Consider the following 16,933-nt stretch of genomic DNA (forward strand, 5'->3'; position numbering starts at 1 on the left):
TACAACAGACAGAGTACCTGAAGAACTATGGACAGAGGTTCATAACATTGTACAGGAGGCAATAACCAAAACCATCCCAAAGAAAAAGAAATGCAGGAAGGCAAAGTGGTTTTCAGTTTTCCATGGTGGCTCAGTGGTAAAGAATTCACCTGCCAATGCAGGAGATGCCAGTTTGATACCTGGATCGGGAAGATCTCAGGGAGAGGAAATGACAACCCACTCTAGTATTCTTGCCTGGGAAATCCCATGGACAGAGGAGCCTGGGGGGCTACAGTCCATGGGGTCACAAAGAGTCAGACATCACTTAGGGACTAAACAACAAGAAAGTGGTTGCCTGAGTAGGCTTTACAAATAGCTGAGAAAAGAAGAGAAGTGAAAGGCAAGGGAGAAAGGGAAAGACATTCCCAACTGAATACAGAGTCCCAGAGAATAGCAAGGAGAGATAAGGCCTTCTTAAATGAACAATGCAAAGAAATGGAGGAAAACAACAGAATGGGAAAGACTAGAGATTTCTTCAAGAAAACTGGAGTTATCATAGGAGGAAACATTTTATGCAAGGATGAGCATGATAAACGACAGTTTAACAGTAAGGATATAACAGATGCAGAAGAGATTTAAAAGGTGGCATGAATACACAGAAGAATGATACAAAAAAACTCTTAATGACACACATAACCATGATGATGTGACCACTCACCTCGAGTTGGACATCCTGGAGTGTGAAGTCAAATGGGCATTAGGAAGCATTGCTATAAACAAAGGTATTGGAGGTGATGGAATTGCAGCTGAGCTATTTCAAATCCTAAAATATGATGCTGTAAAAGGGCTGCACTCAATATGCCAGAAAATTTGGAAAACTCAGCAGTGGCACATAAGACTGGTTGGTTTTCATTCCAATCCCAATCCAGGACAATGCCAAAAAATGTTCAAATTAGTAAAGTTTGTGTTTATTTCACATGCTAGCAAGATTATGCTCCAAATCCTTCAAGCTAGGCTTCAGCATTATGTGAATTGAGAACTTACTGATATACAAGTTGCATTTAGAAAAAGCAGAGGAACCAGAAATCAAATTGCCAACAGTCATTGGATCACTGAGAAAGCAAGGCAATTTCAGACAAACATCTACTTCTGCTTCATTGACTATGCTAAAGCCTTTGACTTTGTGAATCGCAACAAACTGTGGGAAATTCTTAAAGAGATGGGAGTACCAGACCACCTTACTTGTCTCCTGAGAAACCTGTATGTGGGTCAAGAAGCAACAGTTAGAACTGGAACTGTGACAATGGACTCGTTCAAAATTTGGAAAGGAATACAACAATATGTCACCCTTCTTATTTAACTTCCATGTAGAGTACATCATGCAAAATGCTGGGCTGGATGAATAACAATCTGGAATCAAGATTTCCAGGAGAAATATCAACAACCTCAGATACACAGATTATACCACTCTAACAGCAGAGAGTGAAGAGGAACTAAACAACCTCTTGATGAGGGTGATAGAGGAGAATGAAAAATGTGACTTTTAAACTCAACATTTAAAAAACTAAGATCATGGCATCTGGTCTCATCACTTCATGCAAATAGAAGGACAAAAAGTAGAAGCAGTGACAGATTTTATTTTCTTGGGCTCCAAAACTCACTGCAGACAGTCACAGTGACTGCAGCTGTGAAATTTAAACATGCTTTCTCCTTTGAAGGAAAGTTATTACAACACTAGACGGTGTATGAAAAAGGAGAGGCATCACTTTGCTGACAAAAGTCTGTATAGTGAAAGCCATGCTTTTCCAGTCAGTTCAGTTCAGTCACTCAGTCATGTCTAACTCTTTGCGACCCCATGAATCGCAGCACGCCAGGCCTCCCTGTCCATCAACAACTCCCGGAGTTCACTCAGACTCACGTCCATCGAGTCGGTGATGCCATCCAGCCATCTCATCCTCTGTCGTCCCCTTCTCCTTCTGCCCCCAATCCCTCCCAGCATCAGAGTCTTTTCCAATGAGTCAACTCTTCACACAAGGTGGCCAAAGTACTGGAGTTTCAGCTTTAGCATCATTCCTTCCAAAGAAATCCCAGGGCTGATCTCCTTTAGAATGGACTGGTTGGATCTCCTTGCAGTCCAAGGGACTCTCAAGAGTCTTCTCCAGCACCACAATTCAAAAGCATCAATTCTTCAGCATGAAGATGTGAGAGTTAGACCATAAAGAAGGCTGAGAGCCAGAGAATTGATGCTTTCAAACTGTGGTGCTGCAGAAGACTCGAGAGTCTCCTGGTTTAGGATGAAACCTAAAGTCAATCCTGAAGGAAATCAACCCTGAATATTCACTGGAAGGACTGATGCTGATGCTGAAGCTGAAGCTGAAATCCTTTGGCCATCTGATGTGAAGAGCCAATATACTGGGGGAAAACCCTGATGCTAGGAAGGACGGAAGTCAAAAGGAAGAGAGCGTGGCAAAGGACGAGATGGTTAGATAGCATCGCTGATTCAGTGGATATGAATTTGAGCAAACTCTGGAGATAGTGGAGGACAGAGGAGCCTGGCATGCTGCAGTCCATGAAGCTGCAAAGAGTTGGACACAACTTAACAACTGAACAACAACAGGTGAGGGAAAGCTATGCTGGAGCATGCCTTTGGCATCTTGACTTTGCTTCTGATTTACTGCATTTACAGGTGTGACCCTAGAATAAGAAGAGGCTGGATTCTACTCATGCCCTCTCCACTTCACACCAAGGAACTCCATAACTCAGCTTTTAGGTTTTCTCTGGTCAAAGCTCTTGCCCAAAGTGACAGTCACCTAAGGAGGAAGATTCCTATAAAAAGAAGAGAATAACTTAAATGAAACTAAGACTTCCTCCCCAAGGGAACTGTAAAAGAAGAAAGAAGAAAAATAACTCTTAACAAAGATCTCTTTCAGATACGAGGGACAGCATAAATGAGATGAGAAAGTTGAAGTCCAGGCCCCTGGACTTATTAATTAGTTTTTACTAATAAAATTTATTTATTTATTTATTAATAAGTTTTTATTAATTAAAAAACTTATTGCAGTAATTGTAGATTCACGTGCATTGTAAGGAATACTATAGAGAGATCCCTGGAAACATTTCAAAGCTTCTCCCAAAAGTAACATTTTGCAAAATTACACTCTACTATCACAACCAGGATATTGACAGTCAAGTAATCCACCAGTCTTAGTACAATTTCCCAGTTTTACTTGTACTCATTTTTGTGTGTGTACAATTTCTTTCTTTTAATATAAATTTATTTATTTTAATTGGAGGCTAATTACTTTACAATATTGTATTGGTTTTGCCATACATCAGCATGAATCCTCCACGGGTGTACACGTGTTGTGTGTGTCCAATTTCATCCTATGTAGATTCACATGTCCATCATGACAGTAAAGAAAATGTACAACTCCAACACCAAAGGATCCCTCATCCTTTATGACCATATCCATCTCCCCTAATACCTAACAACCACTAAATCTGTCTTCCATTTCAACTATCATCATGTTCTGATTGTTATATAAATGGACTCCACAATAGTAGCTTCTTGGGATTGCCTGTGTTTTTTTGCTCAAGAATAATGCCCTGGCTGTTTGTCCAAGTTGTGTATCAATGATTTGTTCTCGATATTGCTGAGTAGTATTCTGCTATGGAGGGCATGGCAACCGACTCCAGTATTCTTGCCTGGAGAATCTCATGGAGAGAGGAGCCTGGTGGGTTATAGTCCATGGGGTTGCAAAGAGTTGGACGTAATGGAGTGACTGAAAAACAACAAACCAGTACTAGGCCTGGCTTGGAGGAGCCTTAGGAGCGCTAGCAAGAAGGAATGCCAGGTGCCCCTGCTGCTCAGTGTGGCTTCTCCAACCAGGAAGTGCCTGGGAGTCACTGCAATGCAGATTCCTGGGTGCCACCCCAGAAATTCTGATTGGGTCATCTCCAGGTGAGCTCAGCAAACTGCATTTAGAACAAGCAAACTGCATTTAGAACAAGCAAACTAGATGTGGTTCCCCTGACCCCTTCTTCTTGGTATTCACAATTTTGTGTAATCTTAGGGTGGGCAGGACCGGTGACTTAATTCTCAGCCAGTAGAATACGACAGAGATGAATACGTTATGTGAAGACTGGATTGAAGACTTGCTCTAGAGACGTTCATTGCTGGCTTGATGATGGAAGTGGACATGTAGGCAAAGCCCTAGTGTCAAAGAACTGCCAGTGGCTTCCAGGAGCTGAGGCAGCCTCTGGTCTCCATCAGCAAGAAGTTGTGACCCTTAGCCTGACAACCACACTTACCTGAGTGAACTTAGATGTGGATTCTTTCACAGCCTGGAAGTCAACATCTTGATTGCAGCCTCATGAGAAACCAAGCTGAGTGATGCAGCCACTATGGAAAACAGTACAGAGGCTCCTCAAAAACCTAAAAATAGAATTGCCATATGATCCAGTAATCCCATTCCTAGGCACATATCCAGACAAAACTATTCAAGAAGGTAGATGCACTCCTATGTTCACAGCATCACTACTCATGATAGCCAAGACATGGAAACAATCTTAATGTCCATCAACAAACAAATATAAAAAAGATGTGGTACAAAAATACCAATGGAGTGTTGCTGCTGCTGCTGCTGCTGCTGCTAAGTCACTTCAGTCGTGTCCAACTCTGTGCGACCCCATAGACGGCAGCCCACCAGGCTCTGCCGTCCCTGAGATTCTCCAAGCAAGAACACTGGAGTGGGTTGTCATTTCCTTCTCCAATGCATGAAAGTGAAAAGTGAAAGTGAAGTCGCTCAGTCGTGTCCGACTCTTCGTGACCCCATGGACTGCAGCCTACCAGTCTCCTCCATCCATGGGATTTTCCAGGCAAGAGTACTGGAGTGGGGTGCCATCACCTTCTCCTAATGGAGTGTTACTCAGCCATTAAAAAAAGAATGAAATAATCCCATTTGAAACAACATGAATGCTACTAGAAATTATTATACTAAGTAAAGTAAGTCTGAAACCAAGAAGAGGATCCAGCTGAGCCCTGCCCGGACTCCTGACTCACAGAAACTGTAAGATGACAAATGCAGGTTTTCTGAAGCTGCTAAATTTGTGGTACTTTGTTATACAATGATAGAAAATGAATACAACCACTGTTAGTGGCCCCCAAATATTCACATGTTGAAACTGAGTCCCCAGTGTGATGGGATTTGGAAGTGGCTCTTCTGGAGGTGATAAGGTCATGAGGGCAGAATTCTCACGAATGGGATTAGCACCCTTACATAAAAAGAGGCCAGAAACATAACTAGTCTTTTTTCAGCCATGTGAGGATACATTGAGAATTAAGCACTGTACAACCCAAAGGAGTCTAGAACAAACTCTGCTGGCACCCTGATCTTATACTTGACTGTGCGAAATAAGTGCTTATTGTTTAAGCCATCCAGTCTATGGCATTTTGCTATAGAAGCCCAAGCTGACTGAACACCAGGTGAATTCTCCTGGTTCTTGCCAGGGAGAAAGGATCAAAAGCTTATCCTCATGTATAATGGACTAAAACATAAAAATAACTTGTTAAAAACATCTGGCTCTGTCATTCACTACTATAAACTTGGTTAACTTCTTTGGACCTCGGTTGCTTCATCTATGAAATGGAAATAAAAATAACTTTCTCATGGGAAAAAAAATTCCCCAGCAATAGATATCCAGCGTACCAAGTGATCCTGATACAGAGTGGTGGACCCTAGCCTGGCCCCCATCTTGAGAACCACCGACCCAAACCAAGGTGAGGCTGAGCCTCAAGGAGCTAGTCAAATGAAACCCTACAATCTTCTTGATATGGAAGACCTGCCTGTCCCCTGGGGGCCCTTCAGTTCCCCAGGAGCTTGAGTAACAGCTGCCTCCTGTCCCAGGCTACCATCTGAGTCTCCCACTCACAGGTGGCCCAAGATCACACTCATGGAATCAAACAGCAGACACTTTGTAATCTGACCCCTTTTACCACTCTGTGAGGTAGTGGGGAGCTTCTGGAAAAATCTCTGGAGTCTTAAATGCCTCTGCTAACTTTTCTAATATCTGGGCTTCCCAGGTAGCATGAGTGATAAAGAATCCACCTGCCAATGCAGGAGACATAAGAAATGTGGGTTCAATCCCTGGGTCAGGAAGATCCCCTGGAGGAGGGCGTGGCATCCCACTCCAGTATTTTCTCCTGGTGAATCTCATGGACAGAGGAGACTTGTGGGCTACAGTCCATGGGGTCGCAAAGAGTTGGCCATGATTGAAGTGACTTAACACACGCAACTGGTCACAGGATCAGCTTCTGAATGGCAAAAAGACTGTACAATTATGTATACATAAACACACATATATTTATCTGCCTTAGTATCTGATTCCTCCTATATACACACACAACACACACACACATGCTCACATGTATGCACAGAGGGATTCAAGCACCACAGTACAAGGGTAGGAAATTTTTCTGTGGTATTTAATGATGTGTCTCCTGAGTCTAGAAGTTTGCCTGACATGTATTTGTAGGAAGGGAGGAAAGAAAGAGGAAGGGATGAGGGGCAGGGTGGGGGTGAGGGGAGAGCTAGTCTAAGCAATGAAATTAATTCAATGTTAATAAATGATTGCAGTTTCATCCTTTCATACCTCAAAGAAGTAGCTAGTAGAAATATTTTAGGGCTGTGATATGGGGATTCATATTCCAAAGGCAGTTGTTTGTCCCCTTTCAGGGATAGTAGGGACATCTTAACTGCATATTTATCTGTCATAAAATACCTCTAGTCCTCAATCAGCTACAATTTGCAGCCAATTGAAGACAGCACGCATATTTTTAGAAAGCCTAGCAGTGACACACCACTGTTCACCCAGAGACTTCTTTTTAGGATGATCCACTTCCTGTCAAACAATGGAGTCACAGGACGGATGGCCCATTGGTGAAGGACCTTGTTAATGCACAATAGTCTTAATGGGCCAATCTTTAAACAGACCGCCCAGTATGAAAGCTGATGAATAATACAGTCAAATCTGAGAGGGAAGCTTCTCTTTAACTTTCAATTTCCTTCTCCAGCTGAAGACAGATCTGTAATATGATTTCAGCATGGTTTTTGCAGCTTCAGATTTCTCAAGCAGTGAAACCAGCTTTGTGGCAATATTTTTTCTTTTTTACCACTTCCCTAGCTTTAGGGGATCAAATTCTTTCAAATCTGTCAGCAGACAAATCTGATGAGCTTCTGCATTATTTATTGCCCAGTAAATGAGGGAAACCCTTACCAGCTTGCCTTGGATCTCTTGGCAAGTCTAACCACTGGGCACACTGATGTCCTGTCTAATCAAATAATTTATTTACACAGAATTGACATTTCTATCCACACTTCATATTGAAATGACAGAAAATGAGTCACTGTCACACATTTTCCCTTTTAATTCCCATGAGATATAAATTTGTTCTTCTCCCTTTTAAGAAAACTTTTTACATTACTAGTCTTTCATTTGGAACCATCACCTCTCTTGACTCTAGGAAGCTGGGGCAGAAGGAAGGGAAGGAACTGGAACCTGCCCTGACCGAGGTCCTCCCAGCATGTGATGCTTGTGCATACATGTGCCTGGGAGAAGAGCAAGGGTCTGTCTCACACCAGACACTTTCCCCATAGTGTGGTGCTCATCCAGGCTCCACTGTTTACCCCAGGTTCCCAATGAGAGATCAAAGAGCAGCGTTGAGGCAGGTTGTCTGCCTCCTGGATTTTGGAAGATGCTGAATGCCTGTGTGTGCTCAGTCGCTTGGTCATGTCCGACTCTTTGCAGCCCCATGGATGGTAGCCTGCCAGGCTCCTCAGTCCATGGGATTCTCCCAGCAAGAATATTGGAATGGGTTGCCATTTTCTCCTCCAGGGGATCTTTCAGACTCAGGAATTGAAACTGCATCTCTTATATCTTCTGCACTGGCAGGCAGATTCTTTATCATAGCACTACCCAGGAAGCCCTCTGACTGCCTGACTCTGTACATTAACCAGCAAATATCAAGTGTTCAATACATGCAAGGGACTGAATCGGGAATATATAAAAACAGAAGACCGCCCAGTCGGGAGATGGGAATGAGTCTGTGCCACACTGAGCACTAGGCTTGGATACACATTTTCTCCTTTAATTTCCATGAGATACAGATGTGTTCTCCTCCATTTCATCCACATGGAAACTGAGGCTCAGAGGAGTTAAGCAATTTGCCCACAGTCACACAGCTGAATCTGATCCAAGTCCATTGTCTTCCTGCTACAGCACCAATCACCCCTGGTCTGCTGACTATCAGCTATCGCTCTTCCCCAAGTCTTCGTTTCCTCCATTCACAGTCTAGGTTTTTCTTCTTTTTACTACCACAGTTTTAGGGGTACTCTCTCCCAAGATAACTTCCAAAAGGGTTATTTTATGTTACTGCTAAATTCACCCAATAAGTGGAGCCAAATTTTGGGAGAATAGTGTGATTCATCATCAGAACATGAAATGTAAACTCATCATGGTACAGCTGTACACAATGTAGGATATGAAACTTTACAGAAAGAGCTGAAAACCAAGTATGGGACTCCCTAAAAAGAACAAGATTTGGTGGCACAAACCCTTAGAAACATAACTTTTATTTCTTCAATAGGGCTTTTCCTTTAAAATTGGGGAGATAAATAAGCAAACAAATAAATGAATAAATAAATAAGGCTTTAAAGAAAGTAAGGACCATAGAGAAAATCTAATGTGTTCTCTCTTTGCTGTCACAGATCAAATCAACAACCCTCTCCACCCCCACATCATGGGGTGACTCTTGCTCCCTTGTCCATTCACCCCTAAGAGCAATGACATTTGCTGATTACTCCCATTTGGTTTTTAGAGGCAAAGGTGGATTGTATTCGCCTTTCTTATTAGCCTAGCAATACCTCCCTGTATTTTTTTGCAGTAGATTTTCTGAACAGCAATAGGTTCTAATCAATCTTCCTGGCTTCATTTCTTAGAATCTCACAGTCTCCTCAAGGAGCATTTCAAACCTGATTTATCATCATTACCAGATCCTAAATATTCACCAGATTCTATATTATTTATTACACCTAGTTAATTTCCCTGTTCTGGACTTATGGGTTGAATCACAGAGCATGTGAAAGCTTATCCGCACAATATGTCATGAAGACTCTACAATAATGCAGTCACATTTCGAAAGAAGCATTTCACCCCTCACAGAACAGCTCTGAAGAGCAGTTGAGCCTTTCTGCCTCTCTTTATGATCTGCCCCACATCCAGTTACAGGCTCCCAGCGGCCCCTGAACTGGACGCCTGCAGAGGCAAACAGCAGACACTTGCCCACCCCTGTCCAACCCACCCAAAGCCCTCCTCTGCTCTCCTATCACAAAGCCTGGGAAGCAGCTGCAGAAGAAAGTGATTCCAGGTCAGCCCCATGTGCAGAGAAAGTGTGTAAAAGTTATAGTAAGGTGAGAACTGGACACAGGTCACAGGACAACCCTTCGAGGACAGAATGATACTCCCAGATTGACCCTCCTACAGAACAAAGAGCCCCCAGTGGTGACCCTCTGAAAGAGACCCTACATCCTTCAAACCTCCTAACAGGCTATGTGGCTTTCCAGTCCACACCACCCAGCAACCCCCTCCCCAAATGTGGGAAACTTAACCTCAGCACAAGGAATGCTAGAAGGGGTGCCAACTGAATTCTTTTTCACAAAACATCTCTAATTTATCCAGGGTTCTGTGCTCTAAGACCTTTCAAAGCCCTGACTGCCCAAGAAGCTGTTCTCTGACTTGTGTTGCGGGATGGGTGGCTTATAGAGGTCTAGAGCCTCAAGAGACAAAGATGTCCTCTGTGTTGCTCCAGATGACAGAATTAGAACCAAGAAGACAAATTGGTGAGTGAGGGGTTTCTTTTCAATGCAAGAAAGAACTTCAAACAGGGTCCCTTTCCAGACAGTTTGGCTTGTGGACAACCTAAACAGAGGTTAGGTAACAACTGCCAGGGATGGGACATGAGAGGCAAACCAGAAACCCTCTAAGACCTCTTCTGCCTTGACGCTGGTGTGACTCTAAGGAGTGATCTACATGATACTCAGAAGGCCATTGCACTCTGCACCTGCAATGGATTTCTGAGTTCTTCTTGTCTGAAAGTTGCAAATTAGCACCCCCATGTTGAATGACGGGGAAACCGCATGGTGTTCAGCATGGCAGTTCACACAGGTTTATTGTTACACGCAGTATACTTAAAAACTGAAAGAATTTATATAAAAATCTGGATTTTTTCAACTCAAAAAACTCAGAAGATCTGGTCATATGAGATCTGTATTCGGCTTGAAGTTGACTAGTAGGCTGTCCCACAAGGCTGTGTTCCGCTTCAGTCCCCACCATCCCCGACTGCCCCCTACCATCACACTGAAGTTGGCGTTCTGTCGGCTGTTTCATTGTTGTTTTTTCCCCAAGTCCTCTCTAACCACATGTGTTTTCTGTCTTGCACCTGTGACTAGGAGTGTTTGCCATTGCAGGAGTAGTGAAACCCTGGACGAACTAAGGCTCAGAGAAGTTAAATGACTTGTCCAAGGTCACACAGCCAACTAGTATTAAGCAAGGAACAGAACACAGGTATTCTAGTGATCCTGCGCTCCTTTAACTTGGCCACCCTGCCAGCCTAGAGACAGTTCATTTCCCTGGATTGATTTGACTATTCACATTCAGTGTATGCAAACTGCCCCTCTGCACTTCCATTTAAGATTGTCTAGGGATCAAGTTTCCACATAGTCCCTTAAAAAAAAAAAAAGCAAAAAAATAAATCTTTTCAGCTGACTGCAAATAACTGGCACCCAAAGACCAAACACCCTTTTGTGTGTCCAATAAAAAATCAACCTGATGAACACATAAGATTTCAATCTTCTTTGTAAAATCAGGAATAGGCCAAAACCTTATTATTTCAGAGTCTGTATAGATAGTCCAAATCAATAGTGCAAACAAGATTTCTGGGGGAAAAGGTTAAAGTAATTGGCAGAACACCAGGTGTTAAGCCACCAGAAGCACTTTCATAGCAAGGAATTAAATACAAATAATTGATAAGCTCATTACAAATCATCTTTATCTATATACATATTAGGGGCTTTACAAGACATCTCTCTATAATCTAATTTGAGTTACTGCCCACACTTGAAAATGTTATAACTGCACATCTCTTAAAATCTTCTGTAATCAGATCTGTAAGCTGGTTTAAGCTGCCTATGTTCCCAATTAGTCAGGATTTGTACAAACTGAGTAAACTGAAGAAAAGACTGGTTAAGGACTTTTAAAGCTTCCACTTGGGGTGGGAGGTCCCTCTCTGCAGAGTCTAGGTTCCCTCACTCTATCTGTGTGGTCAGCAGAGTTGTATTCTGCCCTGGCACTAAACAGAGATGCAGCTTAGGCTGACTTGCTATCAGGTCCCTACACAGCAGGGAGTTGAACTTGGGCTAGGTCAAGTCACATGTCACATGTATGCTCACATTTTAGAGAAGACTAATCTTAACAGTGCAGGTTAAAAGTAAGATTGCTTAATTGCTTAGGCCACTGGTATAGAGCTGTCAAGATTAGAAAAACAGGGTGGGAGATTACCTTCACTGTCCATTAAGCCTAATATTCAGTTAGACACATAACAGACTAAGCAGTCACTGTGGACTGCCTACCCAGGATCTATGCTCCCTTTCTTCTTCTTAGGAAAACCCACATTACAGCTGGGTACTGATATTGATAAGATTGATAATCAGGTAGTCTAAAACAAATAGACTTACTGCTTTTTATAGAAAGCATCCATCCTTATTGATGTAGGAGATGTAACATATTAAGAATTTCAGTCCTCTCCCCTGATCATCTAAGGACCAACCATGACTATAGTTATGAGTCCTATTAGTATCAGCCAATCACAGTTATCCTATCCTTCTTGCCAATGATTGGTTCAGGTACCTTGACTTGAGCCAATCAGAATAGAGTATTTCCCCTATTGGCTGCTATTGGGCCAGGGTTGGATCCACAATCCAAATTGATTGAAGAGAGGAATACTTAGTTCATAACCGAGGAAATGAGTTTTATCTCACTCACAAAGAACAAAGAAGGCACTTGTCTGGTCTGTTAGGGAAGCCCTCCTGAGGACAGAGCCTATACACAGACAAGGGTAAGCAGGGGACAGAGCTGCAGTCCCAAGGCTTTTAGGTACTGTGCCTGGAGCCTGCCCTATTTCCTGTCCTCTAGTACAAGAAACAGTACACTTCCTCATTGTTTAAACTACTTTAGGTAGGATTTCTATTCCTTACAGTCCAAGATATCCTATATTTGCCAAGCCAATATATTCAAGACAGGTTAGAGGAACTTTACAGATAAAGCCAGTGTCTTAACCCAGTCCCACATATTTTTAATCAGAGCAGATAGAGCAACGATTGTTAGCTCCCAAGAAGGTTCAAAGTTTTTAATGAACCCACCCAACGCAAGCACACACACTTGTAACTGGGTAAGGCAGGGGTTGGTAACATGAGGAAAACATGAATCTGGAGTAAGATAGTTTCAGGTCCATCTCAGCTTTGCCTCTTATAAACTCTGCGACCACAGAAAAGTGTCAATACTATAAATTATGGGGTAAATAAATGTCTTACAGCACTGTTCTGAGAAGTCAATGAAATGCAGTGCACAAGATAGAAGATCGATAAGTAAAAAGCATTTTTTTTTCTCTCCTTTTGCCACCCAAGAAGTCTTTCCAGATCCCTGACTCAAAGCTCCTGGCACCTGGTTTGCTCCATATTGTTTCATCCCTTTCCTTTCTTCCCCTTCAACCCTACACTTGTTTAACTCTATCCATGGTATGTTTTGTGTGATTGGTGTATTGTTTTCACTGATTCCATTTACTGGTACTTACTATGTGGTAGGTACTGTTATGACATGTAGTGCTCATGATCACAATCACCCAGTGAGGAACGTGATATGCTTGTTTCATAAATTATGAAATAAACTTGCCCATGATTTTTTCCAAAGGTGAATTAAGAGCAAGGAATTCTAGGCCAATGGGACTCCAAAGGTTATACTCTTAGCTGCTTCATTACCCTGTGCATCCAAGCAATAATATATACCATATATCTCCCAGTGGCCTGAGAGTTTTTCAAAAGGAGAGCCATTGTTTTCTAAGGGAAGACAGGTAATGCCACGATTGGACAGTTGCTTATTCGACAACATCGCTGACAACACCCACTTTGGGCTGCCCATTGTACGAGCCTTCTTGAGGCCTGAGTACACAAAGAAGCATGAGATATTGTTCTTATCCTCAAGAGGCCCAAATCAGAAGCAGAAACAAGATCTCTTCATGGAAAGAAATATGATATAGCATATCTTATTTCCCCAGGGAGAAGCAGCACATCCAAGTGATACAGGTCGTCAAAAAAAGGAGATGACCAAGAACTGGAAGTGGGTGAGTAGAGTGAAGCAGGCAATGCAGGTGCATGGGGACTAAGCAGGACCTCAGAGGGAAGATCCTGTGCGTATGGGGGCATGGAAGGAGATGAGGGGGGCATGGGAGGGGGTGAAGAGGGGAAGAGGTGGAGGCAACACAGGATATAGAAGGTGTCAAAGACAAACGAAGCCTGACACTAGTTAGAATGGTAAGGACAGATTTTAACCAGCAATAACTAATGCAATAGGGAAAAGGGTCCAGCAGGAACTGAACTCAACTTTGATGTGTACAGAGGTGCCTGGGCATTTTAAAGGGAGGATGAGTGAATAGGGAGAGTGTTGCTGGAGGTGGGGATGGGGGGAATTCAATAAAGAAAATGACAACCAGCTAGAAGGGGGTTGGTCCATGTGAAACCATCTAGGTTTGCTAACTGGAGCTTATTATAGGCAGGCTCCCGCTCTCCCACAGGGCCTGGGAGGCAGGGGCCCTATCTTCAGGTGTTGGCTGGAACAAAAAGTAAATTATTTTAGCAGCCTTGAATTTTCTCAGGTGGGCCTGAGAAAATTTTCTAGGAGTCATCCTAGGGATTCAGCCTTGAGCTGTTAGAAACCATGTTAGTGTTTGTTCAGGTCTTTACAGGCCAAGGTTGAAGCCTAGTGGAGAAGAGGACTCAGGGAGTCCTGACCAGAGTTTAGACAGGGCGACAGTCTCTGTCGGGAGGCAGCTTCTAGCCAGCAAGCTGGGCGCTGACGGAGCTCCTGACACAAAAGAGCTGTAGACTGATGGGATTGACAGTGAGATGCCGAAGACCAGGCTGGTGATTTTGAACTCTCCCTTAGAGGAGGAGGAGCACTAGTTTCATTTTGCCCAAGACTGAAAGGTTTCCCAGGATGATAGACATTCTGTTCTGAAATGAAGGAATTCAGGCAAACGAGGCCCTGTCAACCATCACCCTACTTGGAACACCAGGCACCTGAAAAGGGCGGCTGAGCAGGAAGGCAGCGTGTAGGAATCCACGGTTTCAGGTGATCCCTCGAGCTGTCAAACGTGAGGCCCCAAGTCCCACTGGCCCTTTAGCGGGTCAGGCTGTGTGGCACTGCACCGTGGTTTGCTCGCTCTGGGAGTAAGTGTTCCAAAGTTTAGCCAAAGACCCATCTCTGAGCTGATGGGTCTGCTTGCTTTACTTTGTGAATCTCAAACACACAACAGTGTGCTCCAAGACTGGTGGAGAAGGTAAGACCATTCATTGCTAGATCTGCATTTAAAGAACATTGAGGAATTTGACATTGCAGGACCAGGTTGGAATTCACTAGTCACCAATATCTAGCTAGAAACGTGTCACTAAGCACGCTCTTTGCCTTCCCTAAGCCTTGGTCTCCTCATCTGTAAAACAGGATTAAAAAATCACCTGGCTCACAGGGTCACTGGGAGAAGTAAATGAGAGTATGCATGAAAAGCCCTTCACAGGGTGCCTGGAATGTATTAAACATTCAGTGAGTAGCAGCTATGGTTATAATTGCAGTGGTTGTTTTTGCTGGTAAGCATGGGGAAGAAGCACGATTTTATCCACAATGCTTAAAGGTCAACATCCTGAAATATTTCCACGGGGTTAGATTTTTGAGGTGAAATAAACCAACATAAGGAATCTGTCACATAAATAGAAGTTGACCCTGGGTCCCTTAGACTTATAAATGGCCATTCGGAGAATTCTGGAAAAACAGAGACTAGTGAAAAATGCTTGTATTGCCCCTGGGTGCCATCCATCAGAAGGAGAGCCCAAACCCCCAGATTTTATTTTCTGTGTCAGAGGAAGGCCAAAAGAAGGGGAACAAAATCCAATTAACAAAAACATAATTGATTTCAGAAATCCAAGAACAGAGAGCATCATTCCTGCTCTTCAAGGAAAACTCTATGAGCATTAAGTGTGGTTAACAACACACAGAGCTCAACCATTTATTTATTCATCTTTTAAAATATGCTCTTCTTTTAAGGCCTTGAGAATAAAGTATAATCAAATCAGACTATAAAATATTGACATGAGTACTGCTACAATAATGAGCAAAATCTAAAGGAGCACTCCAGCAGGGTACCTGTCAAGGGACCCCTGAGACCACAGAGGACTCTGAAAAGGGAGGGGCAAGTAGCCAGCTCGTGTCTGGGCCACTGCAGTCCTGTCACTATTCTGACCACAAGAACACTTCCAGACAGCCCACCTGCCGCCTCCTGAACTCACAGCCCCCAGGGAATCCTGGCTTCGTCACTTAGAAATTTTAGTGCCAAACCTGACCTCTCTAAAGTCTCAGTTTTCTCAGCTGGAAAATGGGGGAAACAAGATTGACTGCCTGGGATTATTTTAAAGACCAAGAGGAAATGTGTGTGAAGCCCTTAGCTGAGTGCCTGGCACACAGTGAACCCCAGGGCCCTTTTCCCTCTGTCATCTGAATCTCTTAGTCCTCCTGGAGACCCCTCAGCTCATATCACCTCCTAAAATATGATAGTATTGATTTAGCAATTATGTCTAATTTTATCACTATATGTCTTCCCAACCACACAACAGCAGGGTAAATTCTTTAAAGCCAGACAGAAATGGCTTTTAAAAAAACAGAAAGATACACATACAAAATAGCGGGGGAAAGCCAGAGAGGGCTTATTATTTAGTAAACACAGAGTGTGGATGAGACAATCTTAGCTCTAAATCTTTATAAGCATTGACTTATTAAGATGGTTATTATTTTTATGATTCCTATTTTATAGATGAGGAAACTGAGGCCTAGAGAGAGAAATTAACTTGCCAAGGGAGCCGTTTGTCAGATGCTGCACTGAGATTTAAGCTCATGAAGACTGGCTCCAGAGACCAAGCTCTGAACCACCAGACGCCTTGCATTTCAGACTCCTGTACCCCACAGTGCCTACCACATGGAAGACCCTCCACAGAGACCCATCAACAGAAAGGGAGGACTTCCCTGGTGGCCCAGTGGCTAAGACTCCTTGATCCCAATGCAGGGGGCCTGGGTTCAATCCCTGATAGGGGAACTAGATCCCACGTGCCACACCTAAGAGTCTGAAGGCCACAACGAAGATCAAAGACCCTACATGCTGCAACTAAGACCTGGTGCAGCCAAATGAATAAATAAGTATTTTTTAAAAAACAGAAAAGGAAAGATGATTTAGTCAACCAGTATCAATTTGCACAGGAGGAAACCAAAGAAAAGAGAGGTCACATAGTTTGTTCTAGATCAGAGAGACAATGGGAAAGCAAAGGATGGACCCAAGTGTCAGATCCTCAGTGACTTCCTCTTTCTGCCGCATCTCCCTGTGACCCTTTTGGGGGGCCAGCCATCCATGGATGGAAGACACGGAGATGAAAGCCCATGAGCAAGCCTACATCTGTGCTCCCACACCCGCGGCTGTGATCTCCCCCCACCACATCCCACCATGTGGGGTCTTCACACTTTGGATCAGCCATAACTACTTATAGCCTCTGATTTTCAGGATTACTTACAGTTGTGTGTGTACAAGAGA

The 16,933-nt window shown here is 43.3% G+C and overlaps 1 long non-coding RNA gene across 1 annotated transcript in view; it reads right to left on the reverse strand.

Moving 5' to 3' along the window:
• LOC139176415 (uncharacterized) overlaps positions 1-4,727 on the reverse strand; it is a 70,614-nt gene extending 65,887 nt beyond the window's left edge. The window contains exon 1 of the long non-coding RNA XR_011560885.1: positions 4,291-4,727. This is a non-coding gene — a long non-coding RNA (uncharacterized lncRNA). The remainder of the gene's footprint in view (positions 1-4,290) is intronic.
• Between the last annotated feature and the right edge of the window lie 12,206 nt (positions 4,728-16,933).

The sequence above is a fragment of the Bos indicus genome, chromosome 2, assembly GCF_029378745.1.
Source record: "Bos indicus isolate NIAB-ARS_2022 breed Sahiwal x Tharparkar chromosome 2, NIAB-ARS_B.indTharparkar_mat_pri_1.0, whole genome shotgun sequence".
Taxonomy (NCBI): domain Eukaryota; kingdom Metazoa; phylum Chordata; class Mammalia; order Artiodactyla; family Bovidae; genus Bos; species Bos indicus.